The 19,233-nt window shown below is 49.8% G+C and overlaps 1 long non-coding RNA gene across 1 annotated transcript; it reads left to right on the forward strand.

The window, feature by feature from the left end:
- The first annotated feature begins 2,220 nt into the window (after positions 1 to 2,220).
- On the forward strand, positions 2,221 to 4,301 carry LOC129785564 (uncharacterized). The gene is made up of 2 exons (XR_008749677.1): positions 2,221 to 2,329; positions 3,126 to 4,301. It is a non-coding gene; the product is annotated as an uncharacterized LOC129785564 (long non-coding RNA).
- Positions 4,302 to 19,233: the final 14,932 nt, after the last annotated feature.

Raw genomic sequence — 19,233 nt, forward strand, 5'->3', positions numbered from 1 at the left:
ACCGGACAAACTAGCCCCAAAGTTTTCAGTGAAAAGTCAGGTAATTTATAGTTTTCATGAGAGGTTACAAAATCTTTACATACATATTCATTTGATTTCTACATCTAATCATTCTATTCATAATAGGTGGGATCTAGGTGGAGTAAACCTTTCAATTTTCTTTGTTCAACGATCTCTTGACTCAGGGTCTCCTTATCTCCTTCAGGTGCTCACCTTACCTTTTCTAGTTATTCAGAGTACATTCCTTTAACATGGTCAGTGGAACCTTTTCTAATTATTCAGACTACATTCCTTAACTTTAACACCGTCAGTGGAACGGAACAGGCCAGCCATGCCGTCTTCACCTTATCTCAACACAAAGTTTTTCATCTTACCTCACACAAACGGAGCATCACCCAGAGCATTGTACCAAACCCATCCTGACTGATCTTTTTAAGACCTTGCTCTGTTTCAACATTGAGAACAAACCCCTAACTGCTTAGGGACACCTAATAAATTACGTGCTACCCCCCCACTCGACCCCACCCCCCAATCGACCCCACACCCCGACTCGACCCCACAACCCCAACTGACTCCAGCCCCTACACTTGACACCACCCCACACTCGACCTTAATCACCAAATCGACCCCACCCCCCCCACTCGTCCCCACCCCTCGAATCGACCCAACCCACCGACTCGACCCCACCCCTCACTGGACACCACCCCCGACTCAACCCAACTCCACAACTCGACCCCACATCCCCACTCGAACCCACCCCCCGACTCCACCACACCCCCGACTTGACCCCTCCCCCCCCATTCGACCCCACGTGCCCACTCGACCCCACCCCCCCACTCGATCCCACCCTCCCTCTCAAATCCACCCCCCCACTCGACCCCACATCCCCACTCGACCCCGACCCCTACTTGACCCCACCCCCCCCATTCGACCCCACCCCCCCAACAGGACCCCTCCCCCCCACTCGACCCATCTCCCCCACTCGACCCTGACCCTAACCCTAACCTAACCCTAACCCTAACCTTAACTCTAACCCTAACCTAACCTAACCCTGACCCTAACCTAACCCTGACCCTAACCTAACCCTAACCCTAACCTAACCCTAACCCTAACCTAACCCCAGCCCTAACCCTAACCCTGACCCTGACCCTAACTCTAACCAACCCTAAACCCTGCTGCAGTACCCAATTTCTGTCGCTAGATGGCAGCAGCGCCCCACCAGCCCTGTGCTGAGCACCGGCAGGGCGAGCACTGGGCGGGATCTCAGCCCAGTTTACACCACCGGACCCCGGGAGCGCTCGCTGCGGCTGCGGGGTTCCCTTCGCTCTGCCCTTTGCCCACTCGCAGCCCGGGCATTAATGCTTATTGCCTCCGTATGCAAAAGCACCCACGTGGCTCAAGCTGTTAAATGCTTTCTGCATGACGCATTCCATTTAGCTGTGGGAAACAGGGGTGCATTTGCTCTGTTTGCATTTGGAAGCACGTTAGTAACAGCGATTTTAAATATATTTTATTGAAATAGAAGCGATTTTGCAGGAGTGCACTTTATGAGTAGGACAAAGCGACTGCTGTGAATGTGTGGCTTAAGAAAAGCTCATACAAGTTTTCCCCTGCACAAGTAAGCCATTAGGAGCTGCTGCACGGTTTAACCTCTTGAGCCCATAGCCGTTCCCTGTGAGGGAAAAGTGAAGCGTTACCGGAATGAAGGGGTGCGGAGTACGCGGCAGGGCTGGAAGGTGGGACAAGGGAGCGGGGTCTTTCCTCCGCCTGCCTCTCCCCGTCCCCCCCTCCCCCAGGCAGCCGCTGTGGGCACAGCCCGCGCCCCGCGGGCGGCCTCCGCAGAGCCCCGGGGGCCGGCAGGCCGAGGGAAGCCCGCGGCGGCACCGAGCCCCTGCCCGCCCCGGCGCGAAACGGCAGCCGCAGTCCCTCCTCGACCGGCTCCGGGCCGCGCTGCCCGGCGGGGCGGGGGCGGGGCCGGCGGGCGGGGGCGGGGGCCGGGCCGGGGGGGGGGCGGTGGGCGGGCCGTGGGCGTGGGCGTGGGCGGGGCCGGGGCGGGAGGGCGGGGCCGGGGCGGGAGGGCGGGGCCGGGGCGGGAGGGCGGGGCCGGGGCGGGAGGGCGGGGGCGGGGGCGGGAGGGCGGGGGCGGGGCGGGAGGGCGGGGGCGGGGCGGGAGGGCGGGGGCGGGGCGGGAGGGCGGGGGCGGGGCGGGCGGCCCCGGAAGGTGGGTTCATTTCCGGCCCGCGCGGCACCCTGGGGCGGCTGTGGCGGAGCGGGGCTTTCGCCGGGAGCCTGGAAGACTTTCGGGCCGGGGCGTGCGCCGGCGCGCTGGGTGAGCGGTCGGGCTGTGGGCGGCCGGGGACCGGTGGGCGAGCCTGGGCGCGGCCGTCGGGCAGCGGCCGCCTGGGGGGGACGTGGCGGGCCGGCGCTCGGCCGCGGCAGGGAGCGCCTGGTGCCGGCGGCGGACGGGCTGAGGTGGGCGGCCCGGCCCGGGACCGGCGGGGCTGCCGGCGGTTCTCGTCTCCCCGGCAGTGGCGGCGGTCAGCGGGCTGCTCACGGTGCTGCCTTTTTTTTTTTTCTCGGAGCTGCACCGCTACCTCAGCGAGGAGGCGAGGAGCGGCGGCGGGGCGGCCCCGGTGCTCCCTTGTGGCGGCGGGGCCCGGGAGGGGGGTCGGCCCGCGGCGCCCTGCCGCCCCCCCGCCGCCTCCGGGCTGCCCGGGCAGCCGCTGCAGCCGCCGCAGCTCTGCGCGAGGCTTTGTCTTTCCCCCAGCCGCTGGCCGGGCCGTGGCAGCGGGCTGGGGCCGCAGAGGCTGCCTTGGGGCCTGCGGTAACGCTGTCGCAGGGGGGTGGCTCAGGAGCCTGTTCAGCCCCTGGGAGCGGGCAAGGGAAGGAGAAGCAAGCCGCCGGCGGAATCCCCACCCCTCGCCCCCGAGTGCTGATTTCTCTAAGAAGTATTGCAAAGGGCAAGCGTTTTAACTGCCGGGGAGGGTTGGGAGGCAGCAGCTCAGGTGTCTCGGTGATGCTGTGTCATGACAGTCAGCTCCTGGGCCGGAGCAGCCGAGGGGAAGAGGCCTTTGGATTTGCTTCCCAGTGAAACGGGGCTCTTTTGTTTTTTCCTTTGTACTTAGGTTCATCTGGAATTGTACGTTGACAAATCAAGGGGAGCTAAACTGAAGGTCAATCTAGATGTTACTTTTCCACATGTGCCTTGTGCTTGTGAGTCAGACTGCTGCCTGTGAAGGGATAACTTTTGTACTTAGGGGTAGGGACATGCATGACTTCTGCCTACTAGATGCTTTAATCACTCCTACCATCATGCAGATGATTGTTCCTGAGTTGTCAAGGAAGTTGGTAGTAAAGACAGTAGCAACAGCATAGGAGGCAGTAAGATTTTCACTGCTGCAGCCTCATATTTGATGTCCTACACTAAAAGCATAAAGAAAATCTGAGATAAAGTGATAAGTTGTGTGCAATTACATAGATGAACTGAAAACTTAAAGCCAACACAGGAAAACACAAAGTGGTATGCATTTTTCAAAGAAAAGACAAGGTTTGAGTCTGAAATATGGACTCTTGCTTATAATTTTGGTTAAAAGCCATAGAAAATAGGCTAAGGGAGAGGAAAGAATTGCCTATTTCAGCATTTGTAATCTGTCAAGGTGTTAGGAAAATTAACACTACCACAGAATATACAAAAGAAAGACATAATATTTTAGCTTGGTGACTCCATAAACTGCCTGATTCCACATATGTGCTCCTATTTGCTTCTTAAGATGTTATTTTCTTTTTTAAGATGGATACAATGATGTTTGTGTTATCACTTCATTCACAGTGCATTTCTTCAGAATATGCTCCTTTGGAAAAAGAAAGTCATTACCAATTTGTATCTTTCCTGGTGGCTGATCTCACAGCTCTTAAATCACATTGAAGGAAGAATGTGAATCTTCAGACTTGTTTGCAGAATGGGGTGGGGGTGTGTGTCTTTCCTTTGATATTTGGAGGCATAGCAACAGATTACTCTCCTCAAGAGCATTCAGAAAATGGTTTTACTTAAGTGATCTATGATCACTCAACTCAACAAAGTAAAAAACCCTAGTGCCACAAGCCTCTAAATACATATGCATGTAACTGCATTTGAGCGCACTGTTAAAACCAGTGGTCCTACCTCTAAATATAAAAGTTAAGGAGGAAGAGAAGTTTGTGGTGCAGAGGGTGTGAACTCATAAGGGTGTTCCTACAGATTCTGTATATGGGAGAAGTGTTTTATTTAAATGCGTCTGGACAATAAAACTGTAGTAAAACCACTTCTATATGCTTTTGGAAAAGTATTTTGTAATTTCTAATTACTTTCAAACGAAGCAAATGCTAAGGACTAAATTAAATCAAAACAGAGTAGTGTAAACACTACGTCCTGGTGTTCCCTTACAAAAAAATCCTATTACTTAAGAAAGTATTTATTCCTGTATGAGGTAGTGGAATTAGCTCATTCCACTGGTGGTGGAAACAATCTAACACTTTTATAATAAATGTGGCTGTTTGCAAACATTAGCTTTCTCAGGCTGACAAGCTAAAATACAGATGTTCTAAGACAGCTGGTGCCTAATATCAGTCTTAGTTTCAGAAATTAAGCTGTACAAGCTTTCAGTCACTGTTGATTTTTTTTTTTTAGTGCTACATATGCAATCTACTTTTTCACCATTATGTGTATATGTGACAAACAACAGTCTCAACTTGGAGAGTTTTTACTTGCTTTAATTTACTGCTAATTAACACTGATTTTTTGATCACCAAGTCAGGTACAGGGGAAAAAACCCACAATCAATCAAGCACTTAACACTCTTCCTCTCCCTTCCCCAGGGTCACCTTAACTCAAACACGGCTCCTCCCTACTTCCTAGTGTAAGCTTGTTTTGTTTACGCTGTAGGTTATTAAATCCATCCCAGTTCCACAGGGAGGTGATAGGCAGTACAGGATGTCAGGATCATGTGCATAATGGTTTCTCTCAAATGCCCTTTGCTTTTTCCTGGTTTCCTCTCCCACGCTTTGCTGCTTGCCCTTTTTTGCAGATGGTCTTTGCCTCTTCAGGTTTTCCTGCAGCTCTGTCTCGTAGTGTCCCTACTGCAGCATGGGTCATCCATGGGCTGCAGTCTTTCAAGGCTGTTCCTGCCCAGCATGGTGCCTCCTTACAAGACCCGGTCTCCAGATGGGTGCTTCCACCCCCTCAGCAGCCTGTTTCTTTCTTAAGCATGTTTTTTTTTTTAACAATGGTGCCAGGACAACAGATGATATTGTGATTACTTCTGTGCCACCAGTAAACTTGACCTGAAAAAAAATAACTAAACTCATCTTTAGGAAAGTAGGAGAAATGTTTTTCTCTATGGTTCCTAAGATCACAATAGTAATTGGCATCTGTACTTCTGCAATGTTTACACATAGCAGCAGGAGAAATTATGTCTGCTGTTGTCTCCCTGATGCATGGCACCTGCTGCTACAACCAGAAACAATGAGAGACTGGTGGAATGACCACATCCAAGTTTCTTGTGATGCTTTAAACCAAAGAACCACAAAAGTCTCAACATATTGTTGTGGGATTTACTGAAAGTTCAAAATACATTTCTACAAGCAAAACCACAGTGGTGACAGAAAGACACTTTCCAGAGCTGTAGGGAACCCAAACTTCCATATGGCTTAGCAAGAAGATTGAGAGAATGGAATATGATCCCACAGTAGTTTCCGCTCAGTAGGGTTATTGCCAACTTAGAACAGAATCTAAGTCCAAATTTACAGAAAAAAACATTAAAAACTATTCATTTGTTGCAAGTTGTCGCTTTGAAAAGCCACTGTGTACCAAGACATTTCCAGGAGACTGGGGGTGGGGGGGTGGGGATTGGGGGAATCAATAAAAATGCATGTTGAGTGCTGATACACGTGTTCTGTGATAAAAAATGTGCATATGTAGTCACAAATCAGTGAAGACAGTTGTGGGCTTTATACCTAGTAGTGTCTTTCTTTTCTTGCACTAATCTCAAGATTCCATCTGAACTGTGACCCACACTTCATGTGTTACTCAAATCAGCAGTTCTCAGGATTTAAAAATGGAATCAGGGAAGAGGGGATGTGTTTGGAATTCATGTACACATGTTCTCCTTTACGTTTGTCAAGAGATTTTGAAATGGCTTTTGCCAACTGAAATAACAGCTAGAAACATACTTGACATTTCACTTTTCAGTATTTGTAACCTTGGTGCAAATGTTTCATCTCTTAGATTATCTTGTATGCTAGGATGCAGTTCATGAAAAATTGATCTTCTGTGTTGCATCCAATATTTGGAGATTATACCACCTGGAATCTACTTATTCCAACACACCTGGTGCTGTCTCTCTTTTTAGCCTGTAATATGACTTAGCTTTGCCACTACCATGAATCATAGTTTCTGGGCTGTAGAGAAGCCTGTTTACTTTTTTCCCAATGTGTTACATACCATATAATGTGGAAAATGACTGCAAATATATGGATACCATGAACTCCCAGTGTGATTCTACTGGAATTTCTCTGCCAAGGTGAACAGGACTTTTGTTTTCTATTTTTTATGTTTGTTTCATAAATGCCAGCGATGGTGAAAAGGACTAGGCACTTTCAGTATCAGAAGCCAAACTTCTGTTACCACTGAGTATCTTAATTGTTTTGCTTTCTGTTTACTTTCACTGTTCTCCAAGCATTTCCTCATCAGTACACTTCCAGAAGAAACCACAAGTCCTGAAATAAGAGGGGTTTTTTTCTACAATCACATGACAGAAGGTACTTAAAACCCTGTGCACCTTAATGCAAGTCTTATTTTGGCAGCTCATATAAATTCCCTCTGCTAGGACCTGAACATGAATGAAGTAATTGCTTGAAAGCCAAATACCATAGAAATCACAAACCACACAGAACTGAATATAATGTACATCGTTAGAAGTAACACTAATCCATTTATCATCTGGTGATTCGTCTTTGCCCTTCATTTCATTACAATGGAAAACAATCTGTGATCCTTTTCCAATACTTTGCCATTATAAAGTCCATGCTACAATATTTTATCAGTCCACTTTTGCCTAGCCAATTGTTTTTCAGGTCATTGCGTAAAGAAGTTCAGTTTTATTTCAAAATTGCCAAATATTTAGTATAGAGTCCAATGAATGAAAATAACCTCTCACTACTACTACCCAACCCCAAATTTTTACTTATTTTTTAAATCATTCTCTCTGTAATTTGTTCCTATTTCTTATGCCGTCTTTCTGCTATTGGTTTGTCTGGCAAATAAATTTTAAATCCTCACAATTCTGTCCTCTGTTTGTTCACAAAGAATTAATAAAATGTAATAGGTGCATGTTGATCATCCATTTTGCAGCAAGTACAGGATTTTTTGGCCTGAAATACTCCCTTAATGTTTTGGCGGGGGGGGGGGGGTAGGACAAGGCCTCAAGGACAAGAGTCCAAGTACTGATAGCCTGATGAATAGAGACTCGTTAGAACTTGTAGGGCACAAGCCCTGGGAGCAAAGGAGCAAGCTAACCGCAGACCCCTGAGCCGTTACAGTTGAGGAGGCAACCAGACGGACAGAGAAACAAGTAGCCAGATAAGGGAACGGATGGCGCCGATATGTAATCAAGAAAGCCGCGTAGAAAGAAACTCCCTAACCTTGGAATAAAAATTATTGCTAGGTCAAGATAAACTAGTAAGTACCTATTGTTCTAACGGTGTGCCTTAAATATCAACCAATCAGTGTTTTTTACGCTTAAGATTTAACCAATCAGTGTGTAATATGTAGAAGGTAGAAACATATATAATTGTAAGAAAATCACTAATAAATGGACAACTTGCTTGCATCAAGCTGCGTCCCGTCTCTTCATTCGCCGCAAATTGGTGACCCCGACGTGATACGTTTAAGGATCTAACGTGAAGGGCTCTCGAATCGCCTATCTGAGCAACATGCAGCGAATCCCACAGAACTTTGAATGATCTGCTGAAAGGAAGCAGGAGCCGGCCTGAAATCCCTCCGGAGTTGAGAGGTGAGCTGTGGGAAATCCGTAATGGGGAATCAGGCTTTGTCCCCAGAAAGAGACGTATATGGACTCATGAAGGGTCTTCTAGTCAGATCAGGGAGTCTGTGCCTCAATCTCCTCAAATGGTGACCCCTATGGTGGTGTTCCGAAGCCTTGGAAGAATAAGGACGGAAAAAAGACAGCTCGTGGAAGAGGGCTGCGTTCCGGAGGAGACGGCTTGGCTGAACGATCGTCTTGCTGTCTGGACCAGGCGGACAACCTAAACCCCGAGGATAACACCTGTATTCATCGAGACAGGTGAGCAGCCAAGAAACCTTAGAGATTTTAAATATTTGAAGAAATTTTAAGAAGCTTTAGAAACCTGTACTCATTGAGACAGGCGAGCAGTCAAGAAACTTTAGAGACTTTGAAAGAATGAAAGTGTGTACATACAGCAGCCAATTGTATGATGCTGCCGCGGAGGGGGACTCTGCGTCGGGAATGCATTTAGCACCTTGGTGGCAAATTCTGACTACTCTTTGCCAAGTGTGGACTAATTCTACTAACGGTGCTAAACCAGAGGAGGCTGTAAATTCCACTGACAGCGTGACTCTTCTCAACACACTGTCAGTGATGGCGATTCCGTCCACACCTCCTCTGCCCCCAAAGCTTCTGTCACTGACTGCAGCGACCCTCACAACACAGGACCAAGCACGGGAACAGGACAACTCAGACAATGATTTTATTGACACTGATAAACCTTTTGATCCAGGTCCTATAGATCTGGAAAAGGAGCTAGACCTTTCCCCCACCCCCTTGTCTCTCCTGATGCACTGATTGTATTTTGGGGGAGGGTGAAAGGGGTCTGAGGGATTGGTGACAGGAATGCAAGTGGGAAACACTTCAGTGATGGGTTTTGGGAGTCGCTATGGCATGTTCAGTATTTTGTCAGACAAATCAACCTGCAGAGTGGCAGCCTGTGCAATACGAGGCTGTTAAAGGGTTAAGCAAAGCAGTGCGGGAAGGGAGGATTCATAATACATTTGCTATGTCCCTTCTTGAAGTGATGGCAGAGCCTTATACACTCACACTGCATGATTGGAAGTTATTGCTTTGTATGGTACTAACTGATACAGTATATGATGTGGTTATTTGATTTTTGTGAGCTATGTGTAGTGGCCTTGATTGAAAACCTTAATTGGGGAATTGCTGTTAACTATGAGCAGTTAGCTGGAGAAATTAACTGTGCCGATTCTGTGACTCGGGCAAGGTATCCCAGGGACAACTGTTTGCAAATGAATGAGATGGCTATTAAGGCAGTCAGGATGCGGGAGTCTTGCCACAGTCTTGCAGGGTCCTAGAGAGTCACTAACTTTAATACTAACTTGATTGATTGGCTTCAGAATATTTTGCAACAAGTCGAACATCAGGAAGCTCAAGGGTTGCTTTTAAAACAACTAGCTGTGATAATGTCAATGAAAACTGTAAACGGGGAACTTTCACAATCGCAACCCCAACATGTGTCAAATGATTGTAACGCAGAACTCACAGCAGACTGTAATTCTCAGGCTGAGTTCTGGAATGCAGCATAACAGATTTTTGCTGCTCTAATCTCTTCCGTAAGAATAGTACACGCTTTTAACTTGCTTAGTAAATTAGGCTGCTAGCTTGCTGAACAAAGTAATACTACAAATATTATTTTTTTTTCTGGCTTATTAACAGATGTTGATTCTATCCATCATATGTTGCTACAGAACCGAGTTGCTATTGATTTTTATTATTAGCACAGGGACACAAGTGTGAAGACTTTGATAGGATGTGTTACGTGAATCTGAGTGACCACTGTGAACTAATTTGCCTTATGTCTCCCATGCTTTTTTTCTTCTGTATTCAGTGTTTAGTTGTTTAGACCACTTAAAGCAGGTCATGGTCACCCAGCTACACACAACCATTGCCTTGTTGCAATTAACAAGCAAAAAAGAGGAGTATAGAGAATGTCTGAAGAGAGATATAGGAGAGGAAGCTGGAGAATATTTGACCTAACAAGAGATGAGAGAACAGCTGGGTATTGTGAAGGAGACTAGGAAAGATAAACGTGGTTATCTAGTGTGTAATAGGTGTCTGCATGCTTGTAGTGATATATAGCTATGTAACTACATGAACGATTTCTGCCCTGAGCCTGGTGGTGCATACAGCTGCGGTTTGTGTCCGGGCTCAGAGATGTAAATAGGGGCTTCTCTGTTATGGTAAAAGTGTTTCTCTTTGCATAAAAAAGAGAGGGAATGAAGGGAATGACCCCGAGGTATGTTCAGAGAAGGCATGCTATGTTTCGAACTTTTTGACTGAACCAGTTCTTGTTTGGTGTGCCCTTCCACCTATGTATAATGCTAATCCAAAAGAAGCTGATATTCTTTACACTTTGAATGTCAATAACTGTCTTTCTGTAGATACTAATGTAGTAGGAGGCTATGATGGGAACGTGTCGCAGCGGTTCTTCTCTTATCCAGAGTAACAGCAGGGAAAGCATTAAAGAGTTAAATCATCCTTGTTTGGTAGGCAGTTAAGAATGTGAGTCAAAATTGCCACTGCTTTTTGTTGTTGGTTCAAGGACACGGCTGTGAGGATTTTGATGGTATGTGCTGCGTGGATTTTAGGCGCCCCATTGCAGCAACATGTTATCAAAATCTGAGAAAATTTCAGCCTTTTTTGGCATCCATTCACTCAATTGGCAGTATTGTTTGTTTGCTGTTACCTTGGTTGCTGTCATGTTTGCAAGGGCCCTGCAGAACATGGCAAACCTGGTACTAGCTGTTCAAAAACAAAAAGGGGAAATTGTAAAATTGTACGGAACAAAGACAGTGTGTTATTTTAACATTGATAATATGTCTTAGTTGGTTTTTTATTTGTTCTATTACTTGTGCCTTGTTTTTGTTCGATTTCAGGGGTTCTTTTTGTGCAACAGGAAGGGGGAGATGTAGGACAAGGCCTCAAGGACAAGAGTCCAAGTACTGAGAGCCTGATGAATAGAGACTTGTCAGAACTTGTAGGGCACAAGCCCTGGGAGCAAAGGAACAAGCTAACTGCAGGCCCCTGAGCCGTCACAGTTGAGGAGGCAACCAGACGGACAGAGAAACAAGTAGCCAGACAAGGGAACGGATGGCGCCGATATGTAATCAAGAAAGCTGCGTAGAAAGAAACTCCCTAACCTTGGAATAAAAATTATTGCTAGGTCAAGATAAACTAGTAAGTACCTGTTGTTCTAACGGTGTGCCTTAAATATCAACCAATCAGTGTTTTTTACGCTTAAGATTTAACCAATCAGTGTGTAATATGTAGAAGGTAGAAACATATATAATTGTAAGAAAATCACTAATAAATGGACAACTTGCTTGCATCAAGCTGCGTCCCGTCTCTTCATTCGCCGCAGGGGCGTTTGTAGATTTTTTTCCTTCAGCCCTAATGGAGGTTCCAAAGCAATTTGTGAGAACATTTCAAGGTTAGTTATTTGGGGCTAGCCTTCCTGAAATACTTCTGTTCTCATTTATCCTGTATCTTTAAATCTTTTAGTAAAGAGAAAAAAAGGTTAGTGGTAATCAAGATTCTGCCTGAACACACACTACTTAGATCTCAACACCAACCTCCAATATCATCAAGCTCCCACTGCAAAGTCATAGCAGTAACCTACAACTTCTAACATTCATTCTCTTGGTGTCACCACATCTTGACTGTCACACAATGCAAGCATGTTGAAAGTTACAGTAACTTAACACCCACACTTTCATGGTTGCTGCTCCCATCAGGCTTCATGAGTCTGACCACTTCTTTCTTAATGAGCACTTGCAGGTCTAATAGAACGTCCTTCCCTGGTCAGCTTCCTTATCTGCTGTATCAAGAGTTGTTCCCAATGCTCACGTGAGATTTGGACTGTAATAGTGGCTTTTCCAGCAGATGTTCAAGCTGACAGTAAGGATGAGTGCTTATAATCATGATGCTTTCTCCAATTCTCCAAAAAAAGGCTTCATCTAGTTTTTCTTCTCGATCAGACTGTCTTTAGAAGATGCCCACCAAAATTTCACACATGCTGATCTGGTCCTCAGTCTTAAGTTCCCAAATGGCTCATCATCTGTTCTGAAACACAGTGTCCAGGCTCCTCACTGGACAAAGCACATCTCATCTTCACCTTCCTGATCCTTCCTAAATAGTGCGTATCTGTCCAAAGCAGCACACTAATTATGTAATCTATCCTACCAGCACTGATTCCAATGAGATCATAGCTTTGCAACTGTGCATCAACTTGCCATTCCTCCTGTGAGTTTTCCATGCTGCACACATTCATGCACAGCATAAATGAAGCTTAATAAAGGGAAGTGCAAAGTCCTTGCATTTGGGATGAAAAAACCTGTTCAACAGGACAGGCTAGACAGTATCTCATAGAATCACAGATTCACTTAGGTTGGAAAAAGACCTCTGAGATCATTAAGATCATCCAACCATTAACCCAGGACTGCCAAGCCCACCACTAAACCATGTCACTAAGCACCACATCTACATGTTTTTTAAACACCTCCAGGATGGTGATTTCACTGCCTCCCTGGGCAGCCTCTTCCAATGCTTGAACACCTTTTCAGGGAAGTCGTTTTTCCCAAAATCCATCCTAAACCTCCCCCGGTGCAACCTGAGGCCATTGACTCTTGTCCTGTCACCACTTATCTGGGAGAAGAGACCTGCCCCCACCTGCCTACAGCCTCCTTTCAGGGAGCTGCAGAGAGCAATAATGTCTCCCCTGAGTTTCCTTCTCTGCAGGCTAACAACCCCAGTTCCCTCAGCTGCTCCTCATAAGACTTGTGCTCCAGACCCTTTACCAGCTTCTTTGCCCTTCTCTGGACAAGTTCCAGCACCTCTACATCCCTCTTGCAGTGAGGGGCCAAAACTGAACACAGGATCCCAGGTGTGGCCTCATCAGTGCCAAGTACAGGGGAATGATCACTGCCCTGGTCCTGCTGGCCACACTGTTTTGGATACAAGCCAGGATGCTGTTGGCCACCTTGGCACACTGCTGGCTCATGTTCAGCCAGCTGTCAAACAGCACCCCCAAGTCCTTTTCTTCCAGGCAGCACTCCAGCCACTCTTCCCCCAGCCTGTAACGTTGCGTGGGACTGCTGTGACCCAAGTGCAGGACCTGGAACTTTCCCTGGAACATCATGCAATGGGCCTCAGACCATCTAGTCCAGCCTGCCCAGATCCTTCTGCAGCGCCTTCCTACCCTCAAGCAGATCAACACTCCTCCCCACCTTGGTGTCACCTGATCAACACTCCCTCCCACCTTGGTGTCACCTGCAAACCTACTGAGTGTGCACTCAATCCCCTCATCCAGATTGTCAATGAAGATATTAAACAGGACTGGCCCCAGTACTAAGCCACGGGGAACAGAATTTGTGACCAGCTGCCAATTCAATGTACCTCCATTTACTACCATTCCTTTACCCCAGCACAGAGTACACCCATCCAAGCCATGAGCAGCCAGTTTCTCCAGGAGAAAGCTGGGGGAGATCGTGTCAAAGGCTTTACTAAGGTCCAGGTAAAGAAGATTCACAGCCTTTCCCGCAGCCACTAAGTGGGTCATCTTGTCATAGAAGGAGATCAAGTTCATCAAGCAGGACCTGGATTTCATAAACCCATGCTGCCTGGGCCTGATCCCCTGGTTGTCCTATATATGACGCGTGATGGTGCTCAGGATGATCTGCTCCATAAACTTCCCTGGCACCCGGGTCAGGTTGACAAACCTGTAATTCCCCAGATCCTCCTTCCTGCCCTTCTTGTAGATGGACATCACACTGTCTAACCTCCAGTCTTCTGGGACCTCCCCAGTTAGCCAGGAGTGCTGATACATGATGGAGAGTGGCTTGGTGCGCTCCTCTGCCAGTTCCCTCAGTACCCTCAGGTGGATCCCATCCAGCCCCATAAACCTGTGCACATCTAAATGGAGCAGCAGGTCATTAACCATTTCCTCCTGGACTGTGGAGACTTCATTCTGCTCCTCCTCATCCCTGCCTTCCAGCGCAGGGGGCTGGGTACCCAGAGGGACGCTGGTCTTACTATTACAAACTGAGGCAAAGAAAGCATTAAACACCTCAGCCTTTTCCCCATCCTTTGCGGCAGTGTTTCCTGCTGCATCCAATAAAGGATGCAAATTATCCTTGGCCCTCCTTTTGTTTCTAATGTATTTTTTAAAATATTTTTTGTTATCTTTTATGGCAGTGGCCAGCCTGAGTTCTAGCTGGGCTTTGGCCTCTCTAATCTTCATCCTGCATAACCTCATGACATCCTTACGGTCCTCCAGAGTTGCCTGCCCCTTCTTCCAAAGGTGGCAGACTCTCCTTTCCCCCTGAGTTCCAGCCAAAGCTCTCTGTTCAGCCAGGCTGGGGTTTTTTCCCCACCGGCTTGTCTTTTGGCGCATTAGCACAGCCCACTCCTATGCCTTTAAGACTTTCTTCTGGATAATGTCCAGCCTCCCTGGACGCCTTGGCCCTTCAGAACTATCTCCCAAGAGATGCAGTCAGCCAGTCTCCTAACCTACCATCAGGCCACTGCTGGGCTTCAGGCCTCTGACATACCTGCCCCCCGTCAGGCCGTTGCCGGACTTCAGGCTCCAGCGTACATGCCTCATCTGGGGACTTCGCCAGGCTTCAGGCCTCTGACAAACCTGCCTCCCGTTGGGCCACAGCTGGGCTTCAGGCCTCCAGCGTTCCTGCCTCCCCTCGGGCCACCACTGGGCTTCAGGCCTCCGACGTACCGGCCTCACTTTGGCCCTTCGCCACGGTCCAGGCCTCTGACGTACCTGCCTCCTGTCATGCCGCTGCTGGGCTTCAGGCCCCCCATGTACCTCCCTCACCTCAGGCCACAGCCGGGCTTCAGGAACACCAGCTGGGATGATCCCGAGCAGCAGAACCGGAAGGCCCAGGGTGACGGGGGACATGGACAGGGGGAAGGCACAGGGGGAGGGTGGTGGGTGAGATGGACACTGCTGAGGGAGGGAGGGTGTTGTGTGTGTAGAAAGAAGGATGGATAGGGGCACTGTAAAAATAGGGAGTTTTGATTTGGGGTTTTTTTGCCTGAAAATGCTTTCCATCTACACAAATCCAGGGAGATCTGGCTTTCCTGGGAGCTCCAAATTGTTTTCCCCGTTGCAGACCCAGAATCAGGGGGGTTGGAATATTTTTGTGCCATGGAACTGGCTCCCACTCTGTGTGTGCATCCCTGCAAGGGGAAGTCCCCATTTAGGGAAACTGGCCACCAAATCAGGGTGGCATAAGGGTGAAAAGGAGAGGGGGCAGCTTCTGGAAGTGCTTTTCTGCCTTCAATAGAGAGATATTTAGAGGGGGCTTGAGTTTTTAAATCCCTTCTGTGACTAGAGTTTTGTTGCATTTTAAAACCCTTCTATAGCACAGACATTTACACATAGGGGCAGGGAAATGGCTAGGAAGAACCATAAGAAGAAAATTTTAAAAGCAGCAGGGTACAAGAAACACAGAAAAGCATTGAAATATAAGGAGAGAAAGACAGAGGAGAAAATTAATAGACAAAGTGGTACAGGGCAGAGCTGGCAGAAAAGTCACAAGTTTTGGGGAGCCAGAAAGGTAGGTAGGCTGGCAGAGAGGGAGACAGAGGCGGCGAGCGATGGGCAAGGGCAGCAGAGGTGGACCCAGACATGCACGAGAGAAGGCGAGACTCACCACAGCTCCTGGCACCGGCAGGGGATGTTCACTGCCCCAGTGCTTGTCTCTCCACCTTGATGTTCCTCTGCTGTGAGGCTTCCCAGCAGCTCACGTGTGCAGCTGGCAGAAGTGGCTCACTGCAGGGCCTGGCTGTTCCTTGCTGGAGGCACCTGCCTGCATGACCCCCTTGGAGTCCCTCCCTCAGCCAGTTCCCCTTTGCCAGCTGCTTTGGGCAGGGGTGCCCAGGCAGCCCCTCTGCAACTGGAGCCCTTCACACAGTGGGGCTGGCCTCAGCCTCACTGGGTGCACCTGGGGCTGCCCCAGCCCCAGCTGGAGCCTGTGGGGAACAGAGGCCATTGCCCCAGCCCCACAGCACAGCGGGGGGGGGGGGGGGGGGGGGACACAGGCATAGAGGGCTGGGTTTTAGGGGAACTGGGGGACCCATTGGGATCAGGGGCCACTGCCAAAGCTCCACAGCACATCACCCCCTGCTCTATGCCCAGGGACAGCAAGCACGTCCAGGGGCACAGAGGAGGCAGGAAGTATTTATTAATTAATGGACATGAGATACTGGCAGTGAGTTGGCCACAAGTGCCCAAATGCAGCAGCACAGGGAGAAAAGATAAAAGAAAAGCAGGAGGAAGGACAGAGGGAGCTGGAAAATGGGATGCTGCAAACAGGAAGGGGACAGGGAGTAGGACAAGGTTGTCAAGAGAGGAGAGTGGAGATACTGAGCAAATAAACACAGAGAGAGGAATAAATAAGAGATGGAGAGGTGAAAAGGACCAGCAGGACAAGAGACAAGACAAGGGATCAGGAACAATTCTAAAGTGAAAGGGGAAAAAAAACATAGTCAAGAAATATAAAATAGGAATGGGGAGCTGGATAGGGGTAGATGCAGAAAGAAAATGTTGAAGAGCAACAGGGTACAAGAAACACAGGCAAGACCTAATGAATAGGGACAGGGAGGCAGGAAGAGTGAGATGCAGAAAGAAAATGTAAAAAGTGACGGGGGTGCATGACTGAGAGGGAAGAATTAAGTATTCTAGGGAGACAAGACAGAGGGAGATGGAGAAAGACAGTTCTGAAAGCGAGAGAATGCAGGAATCAGACAAGAATTAAAAAATAGGTAATGGAGCTGCACAGAGGAAGATGTAAGAAGGAAATTTGAAAAGCGACTGGGCTCAAGAAACAGGCAAGAATGAAAAAAATAGGGATGGAGAAGCAGAAGAAAAGTTTCAAAAGCAAAAAGATGTAAGAAACATAGGCAAGAATTAAGACAGGGACAGGGAGCCTGATGGAAGAAAACTGATGGGTTGACCTTATCTGGCTGCCAGGTGCCCACCAAGCCTCTCTATTGCTCCCCCGATCAACAAGATGGGGAGGAGGAGGAGAAAATCCAACAAAAAAGCTTGTGGATCAAAATAAGGACAAAAAGATCACTCGCCATTTATTATCACAGGCGAAACAGACTCAGCTTGGAGAAAGTAATATAATTTATTGTCAATCAAAATTGGAGAAGGACAATGAGAAATAAAAGCAACTCTACAAAACACCTTTCCCCTGCCTCTTTCTTTTTCCTCGGCTCACCTTCACTCCTGACTTCTCTACCTCCTCCCCCTAAGCAGCAGAGGGGGACAGGGAGTGGGGGCTGTGGCCAGTTCATCACGTTTCTGCTGCTCCTTCCTCCTCATGCTCTTCTGCTTCTGTGTGGGTCCCTCCCACAGGTCCTGCCAGAGAACCTGCTCCAGCATGGGCTCACAGCTTCCCTCGGGCACATTTACCCGCTCTAGCGTGGGGTCCTCCATGGGCTGCAGGTGGGTATCTGCTCCACCATTCACCTCCACCAGCTGCAAGGGAACAACCCGCCTCACCACGGTCTTCCCTATGGGCTGTTGAATCTCCACTCCAGCACACAGAGCACCTCCTCCCCCTCCTTCTTCACTGACCTCGGTGCCCGCAAGGCTGTTTCATGCTCAGATTTTCTCTGTCACAGCTTCTACGCAGCATTTTTTTCAGCCCTTCTTAAATATATCACAGAGGTGCTGCCAGCACTGCTGATGGGCTCAGCTCTGACCAGCAGCAGATCTGTCTTGGAGCTGGAACCAGCTGTGCGCAGCCTGGGGGCAATTCCTGGCGTCTCCTCACAGTAAACCACCCTGCAGCCCCTCCCCCTCCCCAGCCCAGCTAACAACCCCCTGCCACGTAAACCCAATACAACAGCCACCAGCTACAGGGCACAGAGCAGGACTGAAAATAGGGAAAGGGAGCTACTGAAAGAGGCAGAGGGGGAAAGAAAATAATTATGGGCTACAGGCCAGAGAGGGGGAAGGGACAGGGAACCAGACTGAAAGAGATGGAGAAAAACTAAAACCAGCGATGGGCCACAGGGCAGAGAGGGAGGAATAAAGAAAGGGGAGAGTGAGCTGGACAGAGACTGAGAAACAACAAAAAAACCTGATCAGCTAAAGGGGAGAGACATTGGAAATAAAAATTAGGGAGCCAGAGAGAGAGAGTAATAAAGACAAAACTGGGGTAGAAGGACTGAGGGATGTAGAAAATGGGTGAGGGCAGGGGAGCCAGAAGGTGGGATACTGCGAAAGAGAGAGGGACAGGGAGCAAGGCATCAGGCGAGAGCAAACGGGAGCAAGAGAGGACAGAGGTGTGGCATGAGAGAAGCCAGGGACAGAGCGGGCAGGGACACGGGAGGGGCCGAGAGCCGGGCAGGGAAAGCCGGCGGTGGCTGCAGCCCCGGTCGTTCGAGGCAGCTGCGGCTGCCCCTGCCCACACCGGGCAGCGCCCGGCCGCCCCTTCCCGCCCCACGCCGCGGGGGTGCCGGGCCGGGCAGGGGCAGCCCCCGGTGCCCCCAGGGCAGGGACTGGCAGCGGCACGGCGCCGGGGCGGGAGAGCAGCAGCGGCCGCTCGCAGCCAGCACAGCTCGGTCCGGCTGGGGCCCTCCTCCAGCGGGGCTCCGCAGACGCACCTGGGGCCCAGGGCAGCTGGGGGCTGCGGGCCCGGCTGCAGGGGAGGGCCTGGGCTCAGCTGCGGGGGGCGAGCGGGGCGGGGGAGGCTCAGGCGGACTCTGGGGGTGCCCACCTCAGCCCGCAGGACCCCCGGGCCAGCTGAGCCAGCTCGCCACCACCCGAGGGCCAGGAGCCCACCTCAACAGGCCCGGAAGCTCCGCTTGCAGCCCCCACCGTGCAGGCGGCAGGCAGGAGCCCCCGCGCCCCTGGCCCTGAGCCTCCACCGTCCCACCCGCCGCCCAGCACCCGAGCACCGGCTGGCGTTCCCCAGCACACCGGCCGGCCCCGCGGCCGCCCTGCTCCTCCCTTGGCTCACGCCAGCCCCACGGTGGCCACTCGTGCCACGGCAGCACCGTTACAGGCAGGGGCCGCCGGCACCAGCCTCCCCCCCGCCCCGGCCCTCAGCTGGAGCCCGGTGGGGCCGGGGGGCCATTGCCTGACCCCCGCAGTGGGCCCTGCGCTCCCTCGGGGCCC

This window comes from Falco peregrinus, chromosome 13 (assembly GCF_023634155.1).
Source record: "Falco peregrinus isolate bFalPer1 chromosome 13, bFalPer1.pri, whole genome shotgun sequence".
NCBI lineage: Eukaryota > Metazoa > Chordata > Aves > Falconiformes > Falconidae > Falco > Falco peregrinus.